The sequence below is a fragment of the Pan paniscus genome, chromosome X (assembly GCF_029289425.2).
Source record: "Pan paniscus chromosome X, NHGRI_mPanPan1-v2.0_pri, whole genome shotgun sequence".
Classification (NCBI taxonomy): domain Eukaryota; kingdom Metazoa; phylum Chordata; class Mammalia; order Primates; family Hominidae; genus Pan; species Pan paniscus.
The window spans coordinates 43,878,326-43,890,894 of NC_073272.2; positions in this window are offsets into that span (position 1 = coordinate 43,878,326).

Here is a 12,569-nt window from a genome sequence, read left to right on the forward strand (position 1 = left end):
TGGGTGCTCCTGTGTTGGGTACATATACATTTAGAATTGTTATATCCTCTTTCTGGATTGATCCCTTTATAATGACTTTCTTTGTCTTTTTTATTTTATTTTTTTAACCGTTCTTGACTTAAAGTCTGTTTTATCTGATGTAGCTACTCCTGCTTGCTTTTGGTTTCTGTTTGTATGGGACATCTTTTTTTCCATCCCTTTACTTTCAGTCTATGTGTGTCTTTTCTGGTATGATGAGTTTCTTGTAAACAGCATATAGTTGGATTATGCTTTTTAAAAATCCATTCAGCCATTCTATATCTCTTAAGTGGAGAATGTAATCTGTTTACATTCAGGGCTATTATTGATATGTGATGTTTTGTTCCTGTCATATTATTAATTGTTTTCTGGTTGTTTCATATATTCTTTGTTTATTTCTTTTTCTTTTATCATTTGTTGTGGTCTGGTGGATTTCTGTAGTGATACTATTTGAGTTCATTCTCTTCCTCCTTTGTGTGATTGTTTTATCAGTGAGTTTTATACTTTGTGTGTTTCGTGATGGTAAATGTCATCATTGTGCTTGCAAGTTTAGGACTGTCTTGAGCATTTCTTGTAGGGCCAGTCTAGTGGTAATGGGTTCCCTCAGCATTTGCTTGTCTGGGAAATACTTCATTTCTCCTTCATTTATGAAGGATCATTTTGTTGGATATACTATTCTTGCCCAACAGTTTACTTCTTTCTGCACTTTGAATGTATGTATCATCCTATTCTCTTTTCTCCTGTAAGATTTCTTCTGAGAAATCTGCTGTTTGTCTGATGGGGTTTCCATTATAAGTAACTAGGCATTTATCTCTTGCCATTTTTTTGATTTCCTCTTTATGTTTCATTTTAGACAATCTGATTATAATGTGCCATGGGGAAGGGCTTTTTGCATTACATCTGCCTGGGAATCATTGAGCCTCCTATATTTGAATGTCTAAATCTTTTGCTAGACCTAGGAAGTTTTTATCTTTTACTTCATTAAGTAGATTTTCTAATCCTTTCATTTCCTCTTTGCCCTCAGCGATACAGAATTCCTATATTTAGTTGCTTTGTGCTGTCCCAAATGCCATGAAGCCTTTGCTCATTTTTAAGTTACTTTTTTTAAAAAAAATTTGTCTGACTGTGTTATTTCAAAAGATCTGTCTTCAAGTTCTGAGATTATCTTTTTTCTGCCTGATCTAGCCTTTTGCTGAGGCTTTCAAATGTATTTTGTATTTTCTTCAATGAATTCTTTAGTTGGGAGGCTGAGGCCAGCAGATCACCTGAGGTCGGGAGCTCGAGACCAGCCTGACCATCATGGAGAAACCCTGTCTCTACTAAAAATACAAAATTAGCTGGGTGTGGTGGTGTGTGCCTGAATTCCCAGCTACTCAGGAGGCTGAGGCAGGAGAATCGCTTGGACCCAGGAGGCAGAGGTTGTGGTGAGCCAAGATCGTGCCGTTGTACTCCAGCCTAGGCAACAAGAGTGAAACTCTATCTCAAAAAAAAAAAAAATTCTATTTGTTCTTTTAAAAAAAATCTATCTCTTTAGTAAATTTCTCATTCATATCTTGAATTGTGTTTTTCTGATTTCTTTGTATTTTTTTCAGAATTCTATGTTATCTCACTGAGATTCTTTAAAATCAATATTTTAAATTCTTCATTTGGAATTTGGAATATTTCTGCTTGATTAACACATATTGCTGGAGAATTATTATGTTTCCTTGGAGGTGTCATATTTCCTTGCTTTTCATGTTTCTTGTGTCCTTACACTGATATCTGTGCATGTAGTGTAACAGTCACTTCTTCCTATTTTTGAATTTGCTTTCATAGGGGAGGACTTTTTTCTGAAGATATACCTGTGGTGTTGGTTTGGTTGGATCCTTTGGCTTTGATTCCGGGTGTACACAGCAGCATAGTCTTCATATGGTTTCTTTGGTTGTAACAAGTGTTAGTGCTTTCTGTGATTTACTTGGAGGGTTAGGGTGAAGTTATTACTGAAGGTTGTGGTGAAGTCATATTGGGTATTGGGAGGTCAGGTAGGCCAATCTTCAGGCTCCAGTGGTAGCAGTCATGGGCTGATCACGCATGTCTTTGTGCACCAGGGTGCCGTAGAATGGCACTTGTATTGGTGGTTACTGGTGGGTCAATTATTGGGCCTTCAGGTGGCTTGCTCATATGCCACTAGTGGCAGTACTGGGCTGGGTGGGTGAGTGGGTTCTTGGGTCCCTGGACAGTTGGTGTGCTGTGGGTGATGGTAGTAAAGTCCCCCACAAATAAATTTTTGGAGGGAGGAGCTTCTGAACATGTTGGTATGTCATAGAGCTTGGGGTCTTACGGAAGTGCCAAGTCTTCAAAACTATGGTGATAATTAAGCATAACTTCTAAATGTGGTTTTAGCCATAGCAAATTAAAACATTCGAAAAGTTATTTGATGGGATTCATTAGCTAGGAAGGTAATAGTTGGCTTCATCTCTAAAATGAAATTAATAATACCTGCCTTGCAAAGGTGTGGAAAGGGTTAAATGAGATAATGCATGCAAGACATCCAGAACTTTACTGGGTACATATTGAGCAGGCAAAACATCTAGAACCCTGCTGGGCGCACATTGGGCACATGCAAAGATTATCTGATGTTACTATTAATACTGTTGTTGTCAGTACTACTATTCAGACCTCTTGAAAGAAATTTGCTAATGGTATCTATCAATGAGGCTGCCTTTGCCAATAGGCATTCAATTTCAGCACTTTGTATCAATACAATAGCCCCATGACTATAGCTCACTTATCTCTAATTTAAAATAAAATAAAATTCCTCTGGAGGAAAACAACCACCTAATAGCATAGAGAATACAAACACAATCATCGACTTGGGCAAGAAGTGCATCTGTCTCTTTAATTTAAGCTGTTGGATTTGATGGAGTGTTTTCAGCCTGCGGGACTTCACAGGATCATAGGGATTTTTAAAAACTACTTTCTTTTTTAGCATAAAGCTAATACATTTGCACAATAAATATTTCAAGCAGAATAAGACTATATAAAAGGAAAACTGCTATGTAAACTATTTTTTCTTTAACCCCCATCACATCAGTCAAATAACCCTGTTAGCCATTTTCAGAATACTTCTACAAATTTTTGATGCATATATAGGTATATTTATCTCATCTTTTTTGAAATAACATAAATAGGATCACATTGCTTTGTACCTTGCTTTTCTTCTCTTAATAATGTATCTTGGAGATTATTCTAGATTAGCACATCTTTACCCTTTTTTTTTTTGTAGCAATGACATAGTACTCCAGGTATGGATACATGATTATTTACTAAATCTGCCTCTTTCAGATGGTTACTTGGGTTATTTTCCCTTTTTCTCTATTACAATCCACAGTAAACAGCCCTATAAGGTATTTGAATAGTTGTGGGAATATCACTAGGGTTGTGCATGGACACATGATTGGGCTGCCCATTATTATGAGATGGATTGGGGACTTAGAGGACTGTTACTCTTTCCTACAATGTTTATGCCTTGATTGAAAGCAGTGACTAATGGAGGGACTATTTGAGATCACTTCAGCCCTCTTATTCATATGCAAATATTTATCAGGCTCTTCCCAGAGCTGGTTATCTTGTTAAGCTAGTATGGGTCACGATGTTATAGTAAAACAAACTAAAAGATTTGAATAGACTTTTGGAAACTCAAAAGTGGTATACAGGTGACCAATCCTGTTCTGACTAGCATTATGGTATTGGTTACTAGGATGTGTCACTGATGTGGGGTTCACCGAAGCCCAAAACTGAGTCCTCTTTGCTTTATTTCTCTCCTTCAACCTTCTTATCAATCATTTATCAAATTATTAAATATGTTTGATTTGGCTTTCATAGTTGGTGCAATTCCATCTCTTCTCTTTCCCACTACCTTCTTTCAATATGCCATCACATCTGCTATTTGTGCTGGGCACTGTGTTAGGAGGCTTAGGTACATTTTCTCAGGTAATCCTCTCAATAGCTCTGTGAAGTAGGGACCGCTCTCCCTCTTTTACAAGATGATGAGGAGGAAACTGGAATTCAGAGAGATTAAGAGATATGTCCAAGATCACACTGCTTGTATTTAGTGACCTGGGATTGAAACCTAGATCTAATCAATCCCAAAGGCTATGTCCTTCATTCTATATCAGCTGCCTGCTAATTGGTCTCTGTTCAGACCTATTTTTCCTCTCTAGTTCATTCTGCAGGCCACTGCTAGATTAGGCTGAATAAGATAGCTCTTAAACACAATACTTTTCTATTCAAAGGTCTACAAAGATGTACTTCCCAAAGACCTGTTAATTTTATCAATGAAATGGACATGTTAACCTGGAATTTAAAGCAGTATGAACTAGGGACCCTACTTAAATTTCCAGGAAAATCGTCTCCGTATCTTTACCTCTCTGTAGTTGCAGGGGAAACAGTTTATGTGAGAGAGTCAGAAGGAAATCTTTGGCGTCAGACAGACCTGGGTTCCTTCCCACTCTACCACTTATTAGCATGTGTGACATCCAGCCAGTGAGGTAACCTTTCTAAGCCTCCATTTCCTCTTCTATAAAATGGGGATAACATACTTACATCATCTTAAATCCTTACACCACACTAATTATATAAAGGGCCAGGGAGCTATTGTTACATATATTCTGTTCCTACCCCATTACTCTGTACTGACTGGATCGCCAGTGGCAGCTATTTGAATGAATGAATTGAATGAAAGATTTGATAGGTGGAATAAACTGGGCCAGGCAGACTTTGGCAAGGGACCAGTTTGAGAACCTTGAGATAATGTGTGTTATGTGCATGGGTAACTGTGATGAGGAGAAAGATGTGAAAAGGAAGGGAGTCCCTGAGAAGACACATTTTCGAACAGAAAATCTGTAAATGATTGTGCTTGATTGATCCCCAGTGGAGAGTCAGGAAAGTCTAAGAAAAAGGCATTTATATACTTGGCTCCTCCTTTCCATCAGACTGTACTTGGGATAATTGTTTTTTAACTCTTCAGCTGAGTAAACTGAGGCACAACTTACATTCTACAATTCCCACAACACAGAACACGCGTGGCTAAATTCTTAACATTACAGGGTACTAGAGTTTGATATTCTCAAGAGGAAAAGTATATTAAAGGCGTGCTACTATTTAGAGAATTTTGATTGATGTTCACTGTAGTTCCTTTGCATTCTCTGAAGGCCTTTATTTGCCCACTCCATAAAGGTAGGGTCCACTAACATTAAACATAAACATGTTTGCCGTAGGTAGATTGACCATTTAAAAGCCACCTGGCTGGGGATTTGATGCTTCACAAGAGTGGGGAAGAAATGAAAACAAAAACAAAACCAAGCAAAAACCTTAGGGAAATACATTTCTAGTAATGTGAAATTGTGAATTGTTCTTTGTGTTATTATTTCACAGCTGGATCAGTTCAATGTTTGCAAAAATTGAAGTTACTCTACGTCACTTTTTAAGATTTCTGACTGTGGGATTCATAGTTGAAAATGCAGTGAAAGGTGATGTGGCTGCAGGAAACAAAATTAAGGTATAAAACAATAAAATGGTAAGAGTGATCATCAAATATACAGCATGTTCAAATGCAAATGGTATTTCAGAAATAAGTAGACTTAAAAATATGAGGAATAAAACAGGTCTGTGCAGAAAAGTAAAATAAAAGCACAAAGACAGTGATAAAATAGATCTGTTCATTTAACATCTACTGGTATAAATGTTTGCTTCTATGCATAATTTAGATACAAAAGCATAATATATTTTGTTCAATCTTGGAAGAAAACCAAATGACATTAGGGTTCTACCTAAGGAAGAATTGCAGGGGTATCAGAAGAGTTGGTCTGGAACTCACCCCCACATGGTAACACTTGCAGGTGGATGCATAAGGCTGACCTGGGCAGAGATGTGTGTATATAGGAGGGGAAGGAGATGAGAGGAGTTTAGACCACCCCAGGGGAAGTGCTGGTGGGAACCCAGAAGGGGAGTGTGTCAAGGGAGGGAAGAAAAGAAGGAGTTTTGGTTTGGATGATAGATATATGTATAATACATGCCTGGGGTTTTGAGAGCATCTGGGAAGTCCTGCAGATGTAGTGTTTTTCTCATTTATAAATAATTGAAGGTTGGAAGTTTTGCATTTCCTCTACTTCACTGTTTATATGCAGTGGTTCTCAACTTTAGCTGTACATTAGAATCACTTGAGAAGCTTTTATAAAATAGCTTGCCTAGGTGTTAATACAGACCATTTAAATCAGAATTTCTGGGGAGTAGAATCTGGGCATCTCTGTGTGTGTGTGTGTGTGTCTTTTTAAGCTTCTCAGGTGATGCTGATGTACAATGAGGTTTAATTACTGGCACAGGAGTATTGCTGTAAGTGGAGTGCTTGAGACTGCAGTTGAGATCCAAGCCAGCAACCCGCTTTTGGTACTTCAGGGTTTCTGGTGGCCATACAGACGAGAAGGTCTTTAGGTCACAGCTGTATGTGGATTTTGGTGACCCAAGTAGGAATCCTGGTACCACCACTTGCTACATGTGAGGCCTTAAGCAACTTGCTTACTTATCTGAGCCTCAGTTTTTGTACCTGTAAGTTGGAGATAATATTAATTTAATAGGATGATTGAAAGGATTAAGTGATAGAATGTATGTATTAATAAATGATCTGGTACAAGCCACCATTTATTCAACACCTTCCACATGTTCACTGGGCTCTGCCTCACAAGGAACCAGTGAAGATGTTTCAGACACTCATCAGGTCTGCAGATACAAAACTGGGAGATAGAGCTGATATAAGAGATATTAGAATCAAGATTCAAAAAGATTTTGATCAGCCGGAAGGATGGTCAACCCTTGCAAAATAAGTACAGGGATTTGAACTTAAAATTTAATAAAAATAAGTATAGAGCCACGATTTATACCAGGACAGGATATGAGAGTAGTTCCTGTGCAAAAGGTCTGCGAGTTTCACAAACAGATTTAATAAGAAGTAGCTATTATTGTTCAGAAAGCTGAAGTGATTGGAGGTTGAATGAAGAGAAGTGTGTGTGGGATGCAGGTATCATGTAGCCACAGACTCTATGGGCCCTGCTCTAGATTGACTCTCATTTTCTTAAGGGTCATTTATTCATTAACAAACATTAAAGACCTACTACGAGCAGGGCCCTGTTCTAGGCTCTGGGGATATAACATTCTTATCCCCGTGGAGCTTAAATTCTATGGGGGTGGGGTGGGGAGACAATACACAAATAAATAAGTTATAAGAGCAATTAGAGATAAGAGCTATGGAAAAAAATAAACAGAGAAGGAGGGAAGACAGTGCCATAAGTAGAAGGGGCTGTTTGCAATTTTAGATAGATCAACCATAGAGGGCTTCACTGAGAAGATAACATTTGGGCAAAACTTGAGGGCAGTAAAAAAGATAAGTGGATATTTGAGGGGGAAGAGCACTCCAGATAGAGGGAACTGCAAGTACAAAGATCTTGATGTAGGATGTGCTTATCTAATTAAAGAAAAATGAAAGAAGCCCTAATCGGAATACTGTGTTCAATCCTAGGCCTCATCCTTACTGTTCTTAGCTGAGTATAAAAGGAAAATATTTGGAAAGAAAGCATTTGAAAAATATAAACAATTTAAAGACAGTATAAATCATCTACTATTCAAGTATTCTTGGTATTTTGGCATATATTCTTCCAGCTTGTGAGTAGACTGATATGCAGAAATAGCAGAAAATAGTGTAGGTGAATTGAGATTTAGGTTTTAGGAGCTCTCCAGGGGTCTGTTTCTAGTTCTGGTGACTTCATTCTGCATTCCTATCATGTGGTATCCAAATGTGAACCTCAACATAATTTCAAATTACTACGGATCAAATCTAGCCTTTGAGTTGTTTCCAAATAGTGGAAATCCTTTACATTCAAGGATTTACAGTTTTTAAACTCTTTGCTACTTTGGCAGGTGACAAATGCCCTTTACTTTCAGGTTTCATTACCGTTGGCATTGAGCATTCATTTCTATGTTTATTGACCTTTGCAATTCTTCTTCTGTGGCGTTCCTGCTTACCAATAACCCTTTACACAATGTGGTGCCTAAACTAGAGTATTTCTAGAGGATGCTGAGCTGAATGGCAGAGACCCTATCATTTTATTCAAGGTTGTAACATTGAATGGTAGATAGTTACCAAAAATGGCTGCAACCATTCCTCCTATCCCACATGCTCTTTTGCAATGTGACATTGCCTATCCTCCTACCAAAAGGTAAACTCCATTTTCCCTCCCTTGAATTTTTTTTTTTTTTTTTTTTTTTTTTTTTTTTTTTTTTTTGAGACGGGAGTCTCGCTCTGTCGCCCAGGCTGGAGTGCAGTGACGCGATCTCCGCTCACTGCAAGCTCCGCCTCCCGGGTTCACGCCATTCTCCTGCCTCAGCCCCCGAGTAGCTGGGACTACGGGCGCCCGTCACCACGCCCGGCTAATTTTTTGTATTTTTAGTAGAGACGGGGTTTCACCGTGTTCGTCAGGATGGTCTCGATCTCTGACTTCGTGATCCACCCGCCTCGGCCTTCCAAAGTGCTGGGATTACAGGCGTGAGCCACCGCGTCCGGCCCCCTCCCTTGAATTTTGGCTGGCCTTGTGATTTACTTTGATCAATAGAATGTGGCAGAAGTGATACTGTGACCGCAAGAACTTACAAGGTTAAATTAATGGCACAGTTTTGTTTCCCACCTTAGACTAGACATTCCAATTTTTGAATTGCAACTTTGGTGATGCAAAGTAAGGATAGGATTATTTTACCTCAGAGTAAGCAGAAAATTCAGGGGCCTGCAGGCACTTTCATTCAGAGGCAGAGGGTAACCCCCACCTAATTAACACTAAAGGGACAGCATAGGGACAGTAAGATCATAGTAGAGATGAACTTTCATTATTTCATGAATTGATCACCCCTCGCTTGGCTGGAAGTCCAATAGCCCCCTTCTGGGGAAGAAGCTTACATTTTCCTGAGTCTGAGGCACTGCTCCAGTTTCTTGGCAGCCCCAGGCTCTTGACTATTCTTGACTATCATTCTGTGCTCTGTGACTGTTGCCCTCTCTAATGAAAGGGCAACTTTGAACCCCCAAAGTAAAAGGTCTTCCTTTTTTTGATTTCCCCAAAGCATCGTCCACCCAAGGTAGTTGTGTAGCAGCCTTCTGGGGTCTCAACCATTGCAGCAAACAGCATTAAATTGACTACTATGAATTCATATTCTTACAACTCTTTCAGCTAGTGAGAAACTCTCAGTGGTAGGAACGGCTGCTTTTTACCTTGTATGTTCTCCCATCTCTCCAATCTGGTATCCAGCCTCTGAACACCCACATTTCTATTAATTTCTAAAGCAGAAGACTTCAGCTCCTACCTCAAATTACCTTCAAGCCTACCTTTACAGGCCCTCAAACTCATCAAGTCACTCTACTACACGTGTGACCATACATGCCACCTTAGGTTGATGATAATGGCAAACTAACATTTATTGTTGTTCCCTAGTGGCCAGGCTCACCTGCCAAGTCATTTAATATTTACAAGGTAGATATTACAATAACCCCTTAGTCTCCTTTTATATTTAAAGAAACTGGGGAGCAGAGAGGTTAAGTCAAGTGTTCAGGTCACACAGTTAGGTAATTGAGCCAGGACTCAAGTCCAGGGAACAGAAGCCACCAACTTAACACTAGTACTGCCTTTAAAATTATAATTCTCTCTTTAAATGATGGCATCCTTAGATAAGGCCTCACTTCCCACTGAGCATTGTTGAGAAACTGTATATACATTTATTCATCCCGTGTTTAGAACCATACCACAAAGGGCATGGATTTTTTTCCCTTTCTTCATGTTTATGTTTGCTATAAAAAAATTCAAAGAAAACTGATAGAAATTGTAGTGATATGGGATGTTATGAGGTGACATTGGGAACTTGTTGTCTTAATCCTACCTCCATCTCTTACTCCTACTCATGAGATGCTTAGAGAAATTATATGCCTGAGAAAAAGGCTGGCAAATACTGGCAAAACAGTAGTTTTGGGTGAACTGTGGCTTTCTCTGCAAACACCAATACGGAACCCTGGAGAAACACTGGACTTCAATGTCCTGGCTACAGACCTAATGGGTCTCCTTCCAAATCAGAATCTTACCTCTCAAATAGCAAAGGGTATTCTAATTCCTACTTTGTATTCCAGAGGAAAGAAGGAAACTTCACTTTCTCTTGTGTTCCTTAAGGTAGCTGAGTGCTACCTTACCTGTCAGGCAATGGGGAAAGACTTGAGGACATGATAGATGTGATGCCTTCTGTTATGGAGCTTATAGCTTGGTAGGGAGACAGACATTAAACAGAGCAGCACATAATGATAATGATAATTGGAATATATATTCTGAAAAACAAGTGCAGAATCTTGGGGATGGAGATGGGGGTGCGGCTGTTCATGAGAGGGCCTTAGAGGTGAGCAGGAGCCAGCCAGGTGAAGACTGGGATAAAGTGTGTCACGTGTAGAGGGAATAGTAAGTGGAAGGCTTGGAGTCAAGGATGGATTTGATGAATCGCAGGCCCTGGAACCTGGTGGGGAGAATGAAGCAAATGGCACATCCGATGGTTGGGCGATGGGGCAGGGCCTTTGAGACTATGATAAGTGTGAGAGTTGACCCCTTTTTTGATAAGCAGACCCACCCTCTTCCCCCACTTGAGATGGTCCCAGTGGCCAAAGGGCTCATCACACAAGCTAGGCTAATCAGAGTGTGTGTCTTGAGGATTTGAATCTCAAGCAGAGTGACCTAAGGACAAAAAACCATCAGCACCGAGCTGTTCTGATGTCTTCACTGTTCTATAAGTTTCTGACTGAGCTTCCTAGAGTCACTGGATCTCCTGCTCTTCCCAAGGACTAGTTATTGATATTTTCCTTCAATTCTGAACAGTATTTTTGGCTGAAGTTAGCCAGGGTTGATTTCTGCAGCTTGTGACTAGAAAAAAAAAAAGTGGGGGTGGAGGTGGTGCTGAACAGGATCCCACATCAGTAATAATAAAAGTATATTAGAAAGCCAGCAATGTTGACCTTTAAAGGCTAGCATAGGATAGACATGATCCAATGAATTTTAAAAATCACTCTGCTCTTCCTGTTTCCTCTTTTGTTCTTTATACTTTCCCTAATAACCTATCAGCAATGTATTCTATAGTTCAGATGAGAGGTGATATGCTTGGCCTAAAGAGAGAACAGGGCAGTTGCAGAAAATGAGACACAGGGAAAAGCCTGCTTATCCCTAATGCCCTGTAGTAGGCAGGTGATAGAACTTGGTGGCCTGCTTGCCCTCCCCTGCCATCCTTCCAGCAGAGTTGGTCTTAATCTGCCCTATCCTCTGAGTGGGGTAAGAAATAGGAGACCTTTTTATACAGTGACTCTGCCTTCTAGAAATCATGATCCATTTAGAGTCTTGCAATTTTACCAAGCAGAGTGAGTGAAATGCCTTGAGATTTTGACTCGTCTTTTCAAGAGGAATGAAGGAATGGAAATTAGGACTTGCTTATCTTTTAAAGCAAGCAGAGAGCTGTATCAATTGGTCAGCCCTCAGTTTATACTTTCACTCTTCTATTTTTCTGTGCCTGCTAGAAGGCATATTTTCCCTATGATTCTAGGCTGCTCTAGGCCAGCTGATCAAATTTCTGAGGCTCCCAGGGAATGGATAGAATAAATATCCATTACCAAAAGTAATCTGTGGCTGAGAGTGCAGATAATTTGTGGTGGAAGAAGAATTTGCCCCTTCAGCAACATAATCCTGTGAGGACTGAGTTTTCTTGGCTGAAGTAGGAGCTGTGGGCCTTCACTGGTAACCTGCAGAATAGTCCTAAATGGCTCAGGGCCATAGCCGTGAGCAGAAGAACCCGCCTCATTCTTGTTGAAGTTCCAGAACAGAAATTGGGTAGACAGAGAATTTGAGTGGGTTGTTTGCCCGGAAGGTCCCCTAGTTGAATTCCTTGCTTAGCCCACATATGGTTGTCTTCAGCTCATATCTGGGCCCTGATCTAATCCCCTGTAGACAAAGCAGAGACATAGAGCACCCTACCCTGATATGGTAAGTAGACATGGGAAATTATAGTTGGGGCAGCTTTTCTCCTTAGGTGTCTAAAGAACCCATGAGTTCTCAAAGCCCCCTCTCCCACTACCTTAACCAGTCTATCTTCGTGTTTTTCAGTTGGGCACCAGTGTCTCTAGTCCTATCCTCATATATATTTCCTGGTCATTTAGTGACTTTAACAGTCCCTTCTCATTTATTGTAATCTCATAGTTTTAATATAGTTTTAGGGCCATAGAGGTCATCTATATCAGCTGTTCCATTTTACAGACATGAAAACTAGTTATAGTAGAGCTCAGGATTGCACAGCATGAGTTGGGATCCTGAGGTCACCTTATATGTCAGTAAAATAATTCTGTAAACCAACATTTTAGGAAGGGAGTGTTATGGTGAAGTTTCAAAGAGGAAAAATGTAATTATCAAGGTCAGTTTGAGATCTTTAACATGGAATCATATAATATGAATTGGTTTCGT